Raw genomic sequence first — 15,042 nt, 5'->3', positions numbered from 1 at the left:
TATATAAATTTGGTGGAGGGAGGTGGGGGGACACAATTTAGTCCAGAGCAGCGAGTATAATGAGGTCTTGATCTGATTTTTAATGATCTAGCTAATATCTTGGTAACATTTCTAGAATTTTGTTACACTGACCTCACATCACAGCCCCTCACGGTCATGGCTGTGTAACAGGGTTTCTTGACTCCATCACTATTGACATTTGGGGTGGATCATTCTTGGGTGGCTGTGGGGGGCTGTCTTGGTCCTTTTGGGATATTTGACAGCATCCTTGGTTTCTACCCATTAGATGCCAGTTGCCTTTTCCCAGGTCGTGGCAACCAGAAATGTCTCCATTCATTGCCACACGCCACCTGGGGGACTCAGGTGCCCCGCTTAAGAACCACTGGTGTAGAAGAATGAGGAGCATGTTTGCGGCTCTTTCAGTGGGGAGCTGTAACCCCATGACCTGGACTCGATTGCAGCTGTCAATCTTTATCTGGATGGGACTCGGGACATTGACCTTCCTTTCCATCTTAGTCGGCGCCGGGCCTCTTCTTTACAAGGTATCCTGAAATTAACCAATGACCTAGTCTAATCTCTCCGCCCAGTTTACTTTTTATTTTTAATTGAGATATAATTGACATATAACATTGTATAAGTCTAAGGTGTAAAATGTGTTGATTTGATACATTTATATAGTACGATATGACTACCATTACAGCATTAGCTAACACCTCTATCATATCACATAATTATCATTTTTTAAAGTCTATATTTAAATTTATTGGGGTGTTATTAGAAAAGTCTACAAAGGCTTCCTGGGGCAGGGTGATAATGAGCTTTGAGAAACACCGAATTAGAAGTAAATCTCTCGGTCACATGCATTGCCTCTCATCGCCATCATTATTCAATGTCAATATATCATGTGGCGATTTTTGATATTTGGAGTTTTCATAAGAACAGCGTAATAAATATCTCTAGGACAATGCTCCCAGAATAATTAAGATTAAGAAATTTATGATCAGCTCTAAACACATTTAATTACGGCATCTAAGAGGAAATGTATCCTTAAAAACTGACGCCAAGTTAGGAAAATCAATTAATAGTCATCCGAACATAAATTACAAGTACAATTTTAACATCTGTATTTAGTATTACATATCTGAGGCCATAGGTTGGCACAGGCGACTGAGTTCCAAAATTACCACTTAAAATTCAAAATGAAAATCTGCTGTCTTTTCAGAAAGCATTCCCTTTCTTTATACTGTCACAGGAGATTTACCCATTTATTATAATAGCGTAGTAAGTAAACACTACTTAGTCATTATGAAGAAGAAAACTATGATCAAAGATCGTAATCTAGTTCTAGAAGACTACTCACGCTTTCACTACACACAGTATATAATAAAAAAGGGTACACTTTGAATGGCGGTAGCAATGATTTGGTTGTAGAAATGTTCATGTAGTTTCTGTTATGTCAGAATTCTGTGTAGGTGTTCACAGTTTGGGAGTCGTGAGGACGAAAAGCACAATTATTTAACACTTATATAGCAGAGACGTCTGAACTCATACAGTTACCGCTAGGCATTAACATGGAATTTACAAAAAAAATGAAAACTTAAAAAAGAATGACCTATATGACCTAAGCGTCAGGATGGACTTAATTAAAAAAAAAAAGTCATTTGAGCACTACAAATTACAAAGTAAAAGCATCTCACTATATAGAAACCTGGTGAATAGAGTTTGCCTGTGTATGAAAACTTTATCAAAGTTATTCATTTAACAATTTTATCTCATTCACAATGGTATCGTAATAATGCTCTTCTTCCTAAGGTTACTATATACCTTTATTTCAAATTATACTACACGTTATTCCCTCCAGGTGAACTTTTAAAAACCTATTCTTGGCTCATAAAAATGACACCTTTGACAAGGGGCAATTTCCACTCAGTCTCTCGTGACATTATTCCAAACTAATTTCTCCCCCCAATCAAAAAAACTTACAAAGTGTTTACTTTGAACATGAACTCTTTCCACCGAAAAGCATGCTCACGTTTTGTTTTCTCCTGACTACTTATATAGATGACTGGCAGCAAGAAAAGAAAGATGAAAATTAAAAGGCAGCCAGTAAAAGAAATGGATCAGTTGTATAGAAGAGAGAGTTGGCTCGTGGCCATTAAAAAAAAAAAAAAAGTCAACTAGGGTTATGTTAATCCAGACCTGGAGTCATTGGTGAATATGCTAAGAGAAGGAAGCTGGTCCTATATGGCGAAGTGTGAATGCAGCATTATTACGGCACCTCACTCTTTATATCGAATACTCTAAGCCGACAGGAGTTATATTTGCAGTCCCGATTCGAACATGCTGATCGCTTAACATTTTCAACAATTTACTGGGTTTACAGTCATTTCTTTTATTCACACTATTTTGTGAGTCTTTTCCTATCGATCTAAGTGTATGACCAGCGTTATATTTGTTAAATGACAAGACATTTCTAAGGTACAGTTGAAAATGGTATGAAAAGAATACCCATTTGTTTTGGCTGGAGAGACAGAAACCAAATGCAGAAGTTTCTCAATGAGAAAAAGCTCAACTTTTTCCTTCCCACCACCTCTGCCACATACGATTTCCCGAAGACCTCACTTTTAAGCTTGTTCTCCATGGCTTCACTAAGGAATGAAAACCAGAGAGCAAAGAATTGAGCTCAAGGACATCTGGAGTTAAAAATGCAAGAAAATATTATCATGTGAGCAATGGTCCATGTTAATGAACTCAATTATTGTGCATGACATTCTCCTCGATGAGGAGGGCTTTGGCACAGCAAATTATCACACAGATCACTGCCTTTGAGACCTGGGATACTCTTACAGTTTAATTTGCAAACGGAACGTTGATAACAAATTATTTTGAACCAAATCATACCTTGAAAACTGTTTATATAGAAAACACAGGGAAAAAGTGAACTGTTCACTATGGAAGGCTTTAAATTACATTATGACGGTAGACAATACAGGAGGTAGGAGATATTTGAAAAGACTAATGAAACAACAGATTCAGATCTATAGCTCCTGTAGCTACTTAAAACACGGTTTTAGAAATGAAACTCAACATTTCCGGTAACCATAGTAAAAATAAAATTTGCCGTGAAAGCCCTTACATGATGCGTGATGTAGGGAGGTAGCAAGATGCATGAGAACCAGAACACGCGAGACATGACATTTTATCTACAGCTCCTGCTTGCTTTACCGAGGGTGGAGTTTCAAAATTCAGTCACGTTCTTCAGCTTCAGACTCAGATTCTTCTTTGGCATTTTTGAGCCGCTCTACAAACTTTTTCATTTGCCCAAGGAAGACGCTTTTCCCCTTTGCAACACGTGTGTCTTTATACCACTTCAGAATGGGCTCTTCACTCAGGACTTCGGCTTTATAAAAAGCACCACTATCTTCTGGAAGGCTCTCATGAAATGAATGTTGTCATAGCAATGGTCCTGAATCTTTGGGAAGGGAGTCAGCTCAGATTGACCTTAAGTATAGTAAAGGCGTCAAGTAGAAGGCTGCATTGCTTCAAGCGCTTGCTGGCTGGCTGTGCTACAAGCTCCTCGCTTTCATCTCATGTCACGGTGCTATTCCCATGCTGTTCCGATGACAATGAGTTCTGCGATGTTGTCGCTTTTTTTCATCTCCTCCTTGACATACAAAATTATATCCTTAAATGGATCGCCCTGGGACATCTGTTCTTGAAGTTCTTTCTGGAGTTCCTTACGAGCTCCTATGGTTTGCTGATTCCAAACGTATTCTGAAAGCTCTTTCAAGCCTGCCCGCGTAAAGTACTTTGTGAAGTGTTCAACGCTTTGTTTTTTGGCAGGAAAAAAGTTCCATCAGTCTGTTATCCACGCCGAATTTCCAAAGACCTGCAGCTACTGCACTGATATCCTTTTCATTCCCCCATGATTTAAAGAGTTTCATAGCAAAAGCTGCTGAAACCCGTTCCTTAACCAAATTCTCATTCTAAATGCTATGGAGAACGGATGCATCAAGCGTTCCATTAGCCAGAAGAACACCAGTACACATAGCCAGCTTGTTTCTCTCCGACTCGGAAAAACCTTTTAGAACAGCTGCAGCTTTTGTACTTGATCTTCAAAACCTTTCTCCAGGTATTTGTAGCGCCTGATTAACTTTTTAAAGACCTGAGCAAATGCTTGCATGCCTTCTAGGTCTTGTGCTGTTAACACACAGACATCTGTACGCATCATGTCATCTGCCAGCGTACCACCTGCGGCCAGCATTCTGCTGGCCACCAGGATGTCAAAGGGCTTTTCTGCATATTGGTGGTAATCAAGTTTTGCTTCAGAAGCATCAAGAAACTGCTACTGCTTCGACATCAGTACCAGTTTTAGATAAGCTTTGAATAATACAGTCTTGAAACTGTGTAGGCTCCAACTTCTTTTTCATCCCTTTTTCTGGTTTTAAAACATTGGTCTCATAGCATTGGCTTTTGCTGCTTTTGATTATTCATAAAAGACATGTGAATTTAAAGTGAAGAGAAAAGAGCCAGAAATACTCGATGTGGTGACAACTGTGGCGGTCTCTCCTCTGTGACTGGAACTCTATCATTTCCTTGTAGTGAGGACAATTAAGATCGAGCCTCTCAGCAACCTTGTAGTTTATAATACAGTATTAATGACTATAATGATTGTGCTGTGTGTTACATCTCCGGGACTTATTTATCTACCGGTTGCAAGTTTGTGCCCTTAAACTACATCTCCCCAATTCCCCCACTCCACAGCCCCTGGTAACCAGCATTCTACTCTCTGTTTTCATAAGCCAAGCTTTTTTGGATTCCACATATAAGCGATACCATCATATACTATCATTCGCCATCTGGCTTATCTCACTAAGCATAATGCCCTCAAGGTACATCTATGCTATTGAAAACAGGAGTATTTTCTTTCTCATGGCTGAATAATATTCCATCGTATGTGTGTGTGTATATATACATATACATAAATTAGATCTTCTTTATCCATTCATCTGTCGTCAGACACAGGTTGTCTCCATATCTGGGCTACTGTGAATAACGCTGCAGTGAACGTGGGAATGCAGACATCTCTTTGAAATCCTGTTTTCGTTTCCTTTGGATATATACTCAGAAGTGGGACTGCTGGGTTGTATGGCAGCTCTATTTTTAATTTTTTGAGGCATCTTCATACTGTTTCCTCCCATCCTCCACCCCCCAAATCGGTGGCTGAACCAATTTATATTCCCACCCGTCCATCCAGTTTAAATTCTGGCCATATAGATAGGTTTTTTTTTTTTTCCCCCCTCATCAGAATAACTAAAGTTTAAAGTTTGATTCTCACCTAACTCTCTTGGGATCTGGCAGAGTTACTTCAAAAAGAATGTGCTCCTATATAGGCTACTTTTAAAACTGGAACAGATATTAAACATGATGCATTTCACTGTCTTGCTATCGATAGCCATTTACAAAAAATCTCATGAACGTTAAGTGCTCATCTGTATCTTCTTTCCCAATAGAATCTCCCAAATAAACAATCTCTCTTGCCTACATTCAAATGAGACTTTAATCATGTTTCACTAAGTTTTCCATATGAGTGGTAGCAATGTTTGTGTTCTGCTTTCGGTGCTCTAGGAATCCATTGTTTTTCTTTGGGGAAACTAAGGCTTCCAAAACCACCTATTGCTGAAGAGAAACAGCTACAAATGCTAAAGGCTAGTATTTCAGCCCAGAAATAAACTGAGGAACCTCTCTTCCCCTCAGAAATAAGTGGCGGTAAGTCCTGAATTTGCTACCAAAACATATATATTTCCACCGATGCTCCCTGTGAGTAAAATGAAGTCCGAAATTCCACAAAAACATCATGCAGTAAGTGGGCAGGGATGGTTTAAACAAAGAAATACAAACAATTGTGCTTCTACACAAAAAGAAAAGCTCTCCGAGTGACTCTCGAGTGTTTGCTCACTGTGACTCAAGTTTGTTTCTGTGTCTAGATTTGCAAATACTATTGTCGACAAAGTCTTCTCAAAACCAGAACATAACATTCTATGCTTATTATCTCTCGGTAATTCTCTAATAAGTTTATTTGGAACGACGATATGTTATTTCAAGCTGCCAGGTCCTCGGCACAGCATGAGAAATCTGGGTTGTCTTCCATCTGCTTCTTAAATCTTTTCTCTTAATGACGATCCAGTAATCCAATTTTAGCTTACACAACAGTCAGTGCTATCAGCCAGTACAGAATTCAGTTTGCTCACTTGCTTCCCAAGTTCCCAGGCTGAAGAAAGTCTTGTTATTATCAAACTCTACGATGTGACTTGAAGACTTGTAAAGAACTAAAAGGACAAGAAAGAAACGAGGCCCTATTTCTTCAATATGTCATCTCTTAATTTTTATTAGTAAAAGGGAGGCAGGACATGACTTTATTTTCATTACGAAGTAGAACTTTAAAAAAATCTTTTGTAGCGGCTCTATTTTTAGCTGTAGACATCTCCGGCCCTTTATTTTGTTTGCTCCTTATGCCCCATGGGAGGACGTTAGAGTCCTCTTTAATAACGATTCTGTTGAAATATTACATTTTGCTTATTAGTACTTAAAAAAATCTTCTGTGAACAAGGAATCTTCTCAGGTGCTCCGTGGATGACTTTTAAGGGTACAGGAATAGCATGTGATATTATAGAGAAGGTGCATTGATCAACCGTTAATACGAAAGCTTCCTCCTTGCCACCCTAACTTGCCCAGGTTAAGCCTCACAGCTAAAACCACATTAGCGTGCCAAGTTTCAGAGTCTGACACTTATCCTTCTCTGCACAGAATTCTTAGCTTATATTGTTGGTTCAGATAATCTCCCTCAAGGTATTGTAACCAGAAGAAATATTTGGCTTTAAATCAAGTGTCCCAGGTCTCGGCTCCAAATCAGCGATATGCTGAGAACACATCCGTGGGGCAGCTCTTCGTTACATCTGCCTACCAGCTGCCCGAGATGTACATACCTAGAGCAAATTTTATATCAGAGGCAGATAATTTCAAACTCTTAGAAGAGAAAAGGCAACACAGAGAAAAATCTACTGAAATAGAGCAGGAAATTCCCCTTCTTACCCTGCCCTAGACTACCCCCACCTCCATCCCAAGTTTTTAAAAGTCATCCTACAATGCAGAACTCCAAACTCAGACTTCTCATGTTCTTGTTGTGGCTTCTGACCTTTCAGCTGACCCACTGATAACCCAGAATAAGAGAGATTAACTAACCATATGCTGAAAGGTTCGAACATCCCTCAGGGGGTATTGAGCTACACGGAGAACTCTACGTCCTGGCAGGAGAAACGCAGTCTAACCCAATTTTCTTACCATTACATGCATTTCACGGGCCTGGGAAAGATGGATCTTCTTACTTGTTTTACCAAAGTCCATCAAAACAAGACTAAGTGTCACCCAAACAACTAATCAGGGCCTGGATTTTATTGTGGCTTGATGGGAAAGCAGAAAGATCATTGACATTTTCTTGGCTCTAAAGCTACATTAGGGGACTTCACCAGTTAAACGTTCCTCAAGGGATACCGAATGTCACTATACTCGATGTGCAAAAGGGTATTAACTCAAGAACCCAGATATCTTCGTTCTTGTTTTGGAATGTTAATGGACATATATGATGACAGTCATCCACATAGACATTTGTGCCGCGCTTGTTCTTAGTGGCTTCTTAGAGTTTAGTCCAAATATTGAGCTAACTCTCAAAGATCCCCTTCTGATGCTAGAAAAGGTATATGTAAGAATTCTCCGCATTATCATCAGCAGAAAGCTCCTGCTCAATCTAAAGGCATTGCCTTGTGGGTAATCTTCCTTCCAAACCAGAATATCTCTGTCTTCCAACAAAGCCAAGAGCCAACAACAGGACAGCGAAGAGCCATACTCCCTTTCTCAGAGCCTCTTGGTCAAGGTGCCAAATTTTCCAGTCATCTCTCCTAACCAGAGGTGGCATTACCGGTTTCAATGACTTCTCGACTTTGCATTCCCACCACTCCTATTTTAGTTCAGGCCGCCATCTTGTTTCTCTTGCATTATCACAACAGCCTGTTTGTTTTGTTTTGTTTTGGTAAAAGTTATTGAGTTATAATTTACATGTCACAAGATTCGCCCTGTTTATGTGTACATTTCAATAGTTTTTAGTAAGTTTACTGAGTCTTACAACTACTATAATCCAGTTTTAGAACATTTCCATCACCCCAGAGAACCCTCTTTGCTATTTACAGTTAATCTTTGCTTCCACCCGCTAATCTTTTTCTCAATAGATTTGCCTTTTCTAGATATTTCATATAAATGAAACCATAAAATATGCGACTTTTTGTAATTAGCTTCTTTCACTTAGCTGTCCTCAAGGCTCATCCGTGTTGTAGCATAAATTACTACTTCATTTTTCTATGGCTGAATAATATTCAATTGTATGGACAGATTATATATTGTTTATCAGTTTACCCACTGATGGATATTAGAGCTGTTTTCACTTTTGGGTTACTTTGAATAAAGTTGCTATGAACATTCACATACAAGACTTTAAGTGGATGTAAGTTTCATTTCTAGGATTGAAAGTGCTGGGCTGTAAAGTAGGTTTTTGTGCAGTAGTCTCTAAACTGTCTTATTTAGCTCACGTCTTGACTCACTTCAAGACCTTCTCTCTACTACAGCTAGAATGATCTTTTGAAAGTGAAAATCCGGGCATTGTTTTGCTTGGGTAAAACACTCCAGAAGTTTCCCATTGTTCTTAGATTCAAACCAAAACTGCTCCATTGTGTATGCAGTCCTGCCTGATCTCTTCTCACATCTGCAGCCTCTAATCCTCTTTCTCTAACTCATGCGGCTCCTTTCCCTTCTCTGTATGAGCTGGATTAAATTTTAGTTTTCTGAACACACTGTGATCTCACAAGGCCTTAGCTTGGGCTTTCCCTGCTATCCAGATCTTTCCTTACCTCTAGGGTCATGGTTAAGAAGGCAGCTCTGGAGTCAGATACCTGAATTCACCAATTCAAGCTGTGTGCTGATGGGCAAGTCACATCTATGTTAGAACTAGACTCGTAGTGTCCTTGGAAGGGTTAAATGTGCTACAATGGGTGAAGCCCCTAGAACAGCTCTCATGGAGAGTTAGGGATGACCAATGAATGCTTCATGTTTTGGTTTAGACTTGACTCCCTTTCAGAAGCCTTCGCTAACCCCTTATGCATGAGCTTGCTCCTTTAACTGTTTCTATAATACTCTGTTCTTGTTGTACCATATTACCATTGCCATCATATTGTCATTTACTTGTGTGTCTTCCCCTGGCTGTCTCTGAATTTTGTAAGGTAAACCAAACCACTTTCATCACACGAATCTCACGCAGCACGGTTCACGTAAGTAACCATTAAAATATTTGCTGAAATGGAAAACTTCACTAGCCGGTGTCTATGTTCCATCCATTCTCACCTTTCTTTGTCCAGTTTGTTCTCGAGAGAGACCTCCATGGACTGTCTCATCCACACTACTAACCAGCTGCACTTTGATTGGGTTTGGCCAAGATCTGGCAATAGACAGATGGGTGGGCGGAAGAAGAGGTCATGGTAATTACCCTGCCCACTTCCTCCCTGCTGTGGTTCTGCCAGTGGTTGCATTCTGCTGCAGGCGCAGCTCCTGTCAGGTCACCCCACTTCCACAGCTCTAGCTTACTCTGGTGCCACAAAGAACGTTCTCTTCCCCTGTCCCTTCTTGGTGCTCTGCTATCCCTCCATCAGTCCTTCCACCCTGTCCAACCCTCGGTAAAAAGTTCACTAATCACTCTTTATGTAAATCCATTTGAGTGTGTCATCTGCTTCTTGTTGGTATAATGACTGAGCTTTGTCATTATTGCACACTTCACATTTCTGCTTGAGACTTGCATGGTAGAGGGGTCGGGATTGGGGACGCTTTGCTGTGTTTTTGTTGGGGAGGTAGTGGTGGGAAAAATATGATTTCACTATTAAAATAGTTTGCGATGTTTACAGTTCTTATTTTTATATGTATACATTTCACTTGCCATATGCCGGATGTGTTATTGCCAATGGTTTCCATATGGGTTGTTCATAAAGCATTTTACTGGTGGATCTTGCTTTCCAGTGTACTCCGTAGTGAAGACTGGGTAGCAGCACTTGACTTGATTAATGGAAAATCATAGTCCACCAAGAGTGCGAACACTCTTCAAGTATTATGATTCTTTCCAGTTCCAGCTAATGGTACATTTCCTAGGCTATTATTTATACTTCTATTTGAGAAACAATGCTGGATATAGGATACCATCAGTTCCATTACAGGAATAGGCAGTAGCCAAGTATCAGACTCTGAAACCAGGGAAGATCTGTAGGTCCAAAGATCACCACCTGGACACCCGTGTCTTTTGTGTTACCGACAGCATTTGTTGAGCAAACGCTCCTTACAGAGTCTGGTATAATTTCTCAGTTTCCAAGAAATCGGAGGCTTGGACTGAATACTCAAATGGTTTATAACTATCATTTTGTGTCAAATAGGTGTCTTTTTGCATATGAACTTAGAATTAGAAACAATCACCCACAAAGACTTGGCATTATTACCCAATGTGTATGATTTAAAATGACTCTCTAATGTGGTCAAAGCTCAGATTTCAAGAGCTCTAACTAAACTATATTGTCGAAAGCATCAAAATTTGTCATGCACTAAATGTGCAAGGCCACACAGAAGAACCGATGAATTCTTAAAAGTGCGTATTCTAGAAAGATAGCTGTGTTGGTTTCCCATGGCTGCTATGACAAATTACCACAAATTTTGTGGCTTAAACAAAGCCAGCTTATTATTTTACAGTTCTGGAGGTCAGAAGTCCCAAGTGGGTTTCACTCGACTAAATACAAGGTGTCAGCAAGGCTGTGTTCTTTCTGGAGGTTCTGGGGAGAATTTGTTTGGTTGTCCCTTCCAGCTTCTGGAGGCCGCCTGCATTCCTTGGCTCACGGCCCCTTTTCCCGTTTCGAAGCTAGCGATGGCGGGCTGAGTCTCACATCATATCACTCTAACACTGCTTCCATCCTCACGCCTCCTTCTTTGCCTCTCCTGCCTCCCTGTTTCACGTACAGGACCCTTCAATTACATTGAACCAATCTGGAATAATCCAGGATCATCTTTCCATCTGAAGATGCTTAACTAAATCACATCTGCAAAGTCTCTTTTGCCATGTAAGATAACATACTCATAGATTCCAGAGATTAGGATGCAGACATCTTCATGGGCCATGATTCTGTCTACTACAACACCTGTTACATAATTATTTAATTATGAATTGTTAGAAATGTTTGCCTTTGCTGTTATAAATAATGAAAAATGGTGAAAATAAAAACTATGTTATATTTTTAGTTTTCTCTAGAGCCATAAAAAAACCCTAGACACATTCTGTTGCCTTGATGTTTTTAAATGTTAAATGAGGATAAAAAACAACCAGTTCAAAGGGTTTTAATTTCTGAATTTGACATTACTAATACGGGTGAAATTACTGATGTAGAGAGAGTGCTCAAAAAATAGTCCCCTATCCATTACATACCATTTTATACATGTAAATATTTCAGTAGAAATTATTATAAACGTTTACATTTCAGATGTTATTTTGTGATTTGGAAAGCTCCATGAAATAATTTCATAGTTTATATCTTTTCATCTTCAAAATTAATACAGAGGAAATACATTTTTGAGACTACATGTAATTTTTACTTAAGCAGTTCTGGGTTTGGCTTTCTACAAGATAGGAACTTGAAAAATTTTTTGGTTTCTGTGGTGGAAGCTAGGAATCCTTCCCCAAGTTCACAAGCCAACCATCATATGTGATTATGCATTTTAATAACTGAGAAGGAAATTGGAAGGTTTGAAGAAGGCGCCATAAAGGTATCATGGCTGTGTCGCTGAATTGACGACAGTGAAGTAAATAGCTACCAATAAAACTCCTGTTAATCAAAAGGGTAATTTATTTCCAGGTCAAGGGACAAGGGTGGTACAGAAAGACAGGGCACCTATTTTTGGGGTGTTTACATCCTAATGGAGGATGAGAGGGAAATAATACACCAATCAATAAGCGAGCCAACATATACACAAGCAGCATAATTCCTAGAAGGGTAAATACTATGCTGATGGTAATATGCTGGGCTGTGTTTGTGCCAAAGGGGAAGCTACTCTAAGGGAAGAGGTCCCTGGAGAGGAGACATTTGATGATAAGCAGTTCATGTTGTATGTTCTTAAAAGCCCCGATCCCTATGGCCTCTGTCCTCATCTCCTCAGTAGTGTATATACTACCGAGGGGGAGCAAGTTAGTCAATGGGAAAACAGGGAGAAAATATTAGAACTTCTATTTGTATTTCATTTTACCTGGAAAATAAAAAAAATTACAATTTGGTAATATTTACATTTTTACATCGGCATCATATACTCGGTCCATATGACAGAGAGTCACCTTCACTCTGGAATATTGCAATGGATTGCATTTTATAAAAATCCTGTTAAGTAAATTTAGAGATTATGCTATCTGATTTTAACTAGAATAAACCTCACGTAGTGGATCAATGGCTTTAAAAGTTTTCTGTAAGGATATCATGAGTTGGGGTAATACTATTATTGTAATCTCAGGTCAATAATATGAATAAGTCGGAAGCGACACTTTTCCTCATCCAGGTGGCCCATCATTGGCCATATTATGACTCTGTTCATAGCCAAAGATAACTCAGCCACAAATATGTAATATTATCAAGAAATTCATGTGAAACATGTACTGACCACAACTCCCAGTACAGATAGGGTGAAGCCATCACACTGAGCAACACATTTAAACATACTATTTAGTTACTTCATCTTTATTCCATTATGTATGTTTTATAATACGCAAAATGTATTGGCTCCTGATCCATGTCTATGATTTATAAATTGATGTGCATATATTTAGAATCCTTGTGCATTTATTATTACTCCCAGGCTTGCATAATCAAACAGGCTTCATGATCACAGCTCTAAACTATTTAATAGTTTATGGCCCTTGTTAGGGACTGTCAGCAACCATATACGGGACAACCCAGCTCTGAACTCTGAAATGAATTTTCAGGATGGTGTGAAGTTTTGAGCATAATTAAGGTGCCAAGAATCACATAATCCAGCAGAATCTGGGTGGAGTAGCAATTCCCTCGTGGTTTGGAAGGAACATTCCAGTTCCAGCTAGAAGCTGCAGGGAATCTGAGACGGTCCGTGAGGCAGCGCTCTAAATCCTGTGCCTTCGCTTCATACAGGACAGTGGCCAAGATTCCTCTGCAAATCCATTCCTCAAAAATAGAGTTCCATGAGTCTAGAGGGTCTGAGCAGTGACAAGTTTTATGTGAGTGAGTGAGAGTGTGTGTGTGTGCGTGTCCATGTGTGTCTGTGCGTGCGCGTGCACGTGCATACATGTACAGCAAAGTGACACCAAGCAAGGTTTCCTTTGGCCCCTTGTGATCTCATCAAACACCTTTGAGTTGCTTTGATGCTTGCCTTAATTTAACATTGGAAAAAGTATTTCGTGAAAGAGATTGTTACTTTCTTTGGCCAATGGCCAAGAAAATACAAAATGTAACTATGGGCACATTTAGAATGAAAAGAGTTAAATGTGCTTTTAAGTGTAAGTGTGAATTTTACTCTCATGGCATTGAAGAACTCATTTGCAATTTTGTTTGTCCTTAAGTATAGGCATTAGACACATCAAGTTTTCAGATGTTCTAATATAATCAATTGCCTGTGGTAAAAAGCGACTGGTAATCTTTATGTATTTCCTGGTGAGTAGATCAGGGATGCTTTGACATGCACAGCAGAATGTACTCCCAGGAGAAAAGGGACAGTAGAAAGACAGTAGAAATTCAAAGGTGCCTCAGGCCTTCCATGTCCTATATTCCACATCCATCAAGGTAATAACTGTCTTGTCAAAGGATTTTTCTCTCAATTCCTTTTACTGCTCCCTTTGTCCCCTTTGCAGCTGGGACATACACTCACTTCTTGGAACACAGACTAACTCATCCTAGAAATATGAATGGGGTAGCGTTACTTAAGACTCAGCCGGTGATCAGTATTTTAAGAGATTTCGTGCATTTCACTCCTATTTTTCATCCATATCTATACCATCCCAGGCTTTAAAGTATAATACCACATAAAGAACACAAATAAAAGCATCTTGCATAGGTAAACATATGTGTGAGTGTGTTTGGGTTACGGTCCTCAGGATCTCTGAGGAGATAGATAACTTCATGGACGTTTCCCCAGGAAGTCACTCCTCCAGGCATTTGAGCTTTGGTGGTGGTGGTGGTGGTGGTGGTGGTGGTGGTGATGGTGTGTGTGTGCACGCACGTACACACATTAACAGAGGATGAGGGAAAAGTCTTTCATAGCAAACTCTTTTCCTTACTATGAGGAAGAAGATAGGGTCAAAGCCCCTTGAATTACTAAAGAAATCCTACTTGAGAGCCCATACGAGGCACACAAAACTTATGAAAGTGGCTTGGATGATCCATGAAAACGCTACATTAGGACCTGATTATTTGTTCCTTGGAAAAATCTCTTCTATCCTTTTCTTATTTTAACCAAATCTACCCTGAAGGCAGATTCGAGATTTAAGGTTCAGGGAATCTGTGAGTTCCCAATCTATTTTAATAAAAACATTTCCAGTTCTAAGCAATTCAGGGGTCAGTGACGAACTATCTGGGTAGGTGGCGGTTCAGAGTGGGACCTCACGGATTTGAGCTTTGAGAAGGAAAGGAGTCAGGATAGAGCCTCTCAATCACTTTGGCCTCCATGTTCCTCTCCCCCAGAGACCTACTTAGTCACTCTGATCTTTGAATACTGAGGTCCTAGTGGATTTCCTGTGCAGAGGACAACTTGCCAGGGGGCTCCGATGTCCTAAACCAAAAACACAGAAATCCAAGCCCCCACCTCTCCCCGTCATCACAGTAAACATGTGCCACAATAGGATGGTTTAATTTATTTTCCATGTGGAAGATTTTATTAAGTTTAAAGTAGACTGGGGTA

At 39.7% G+C, this 15,042-nt stretch overlaps 1 protein-coding gene and 1 pseudogene across 1 annotated transcript in view; both read right to left on the bottom strand.

Moving 5' to 3' along the window:
- Positions 1-15,042, bottom strand: part of MID1 (midline 1) — a 546,989-nt gene that overhangs the window by 326,998 nt on the left and 204,949 nt on the right. The window lies entirely within an intron of this gene.
- LOC102897980 lies at positions 3,246-4,494 on the bottom strand (annotated as a pseudogene).

The sequence above is a fragment of the Pteropus alecto genome, unplaced genomic scaffold, assembly GCF_000325575.1.
Source record: "Pteropus alecto unplaced genomic scaffold, ASM32557v1 scaffold511, whole genome shotgun sequence".
Taxonomy (NCBI): Eukaryota; Metazoa; Chordata; class Mammalia; order Chiroptera; family Pteropodidae; genus Pteropus; species Pteropus alecto.
This window is presented reverse-complemented; position numbering and strand designations above follow the sequence as displayed.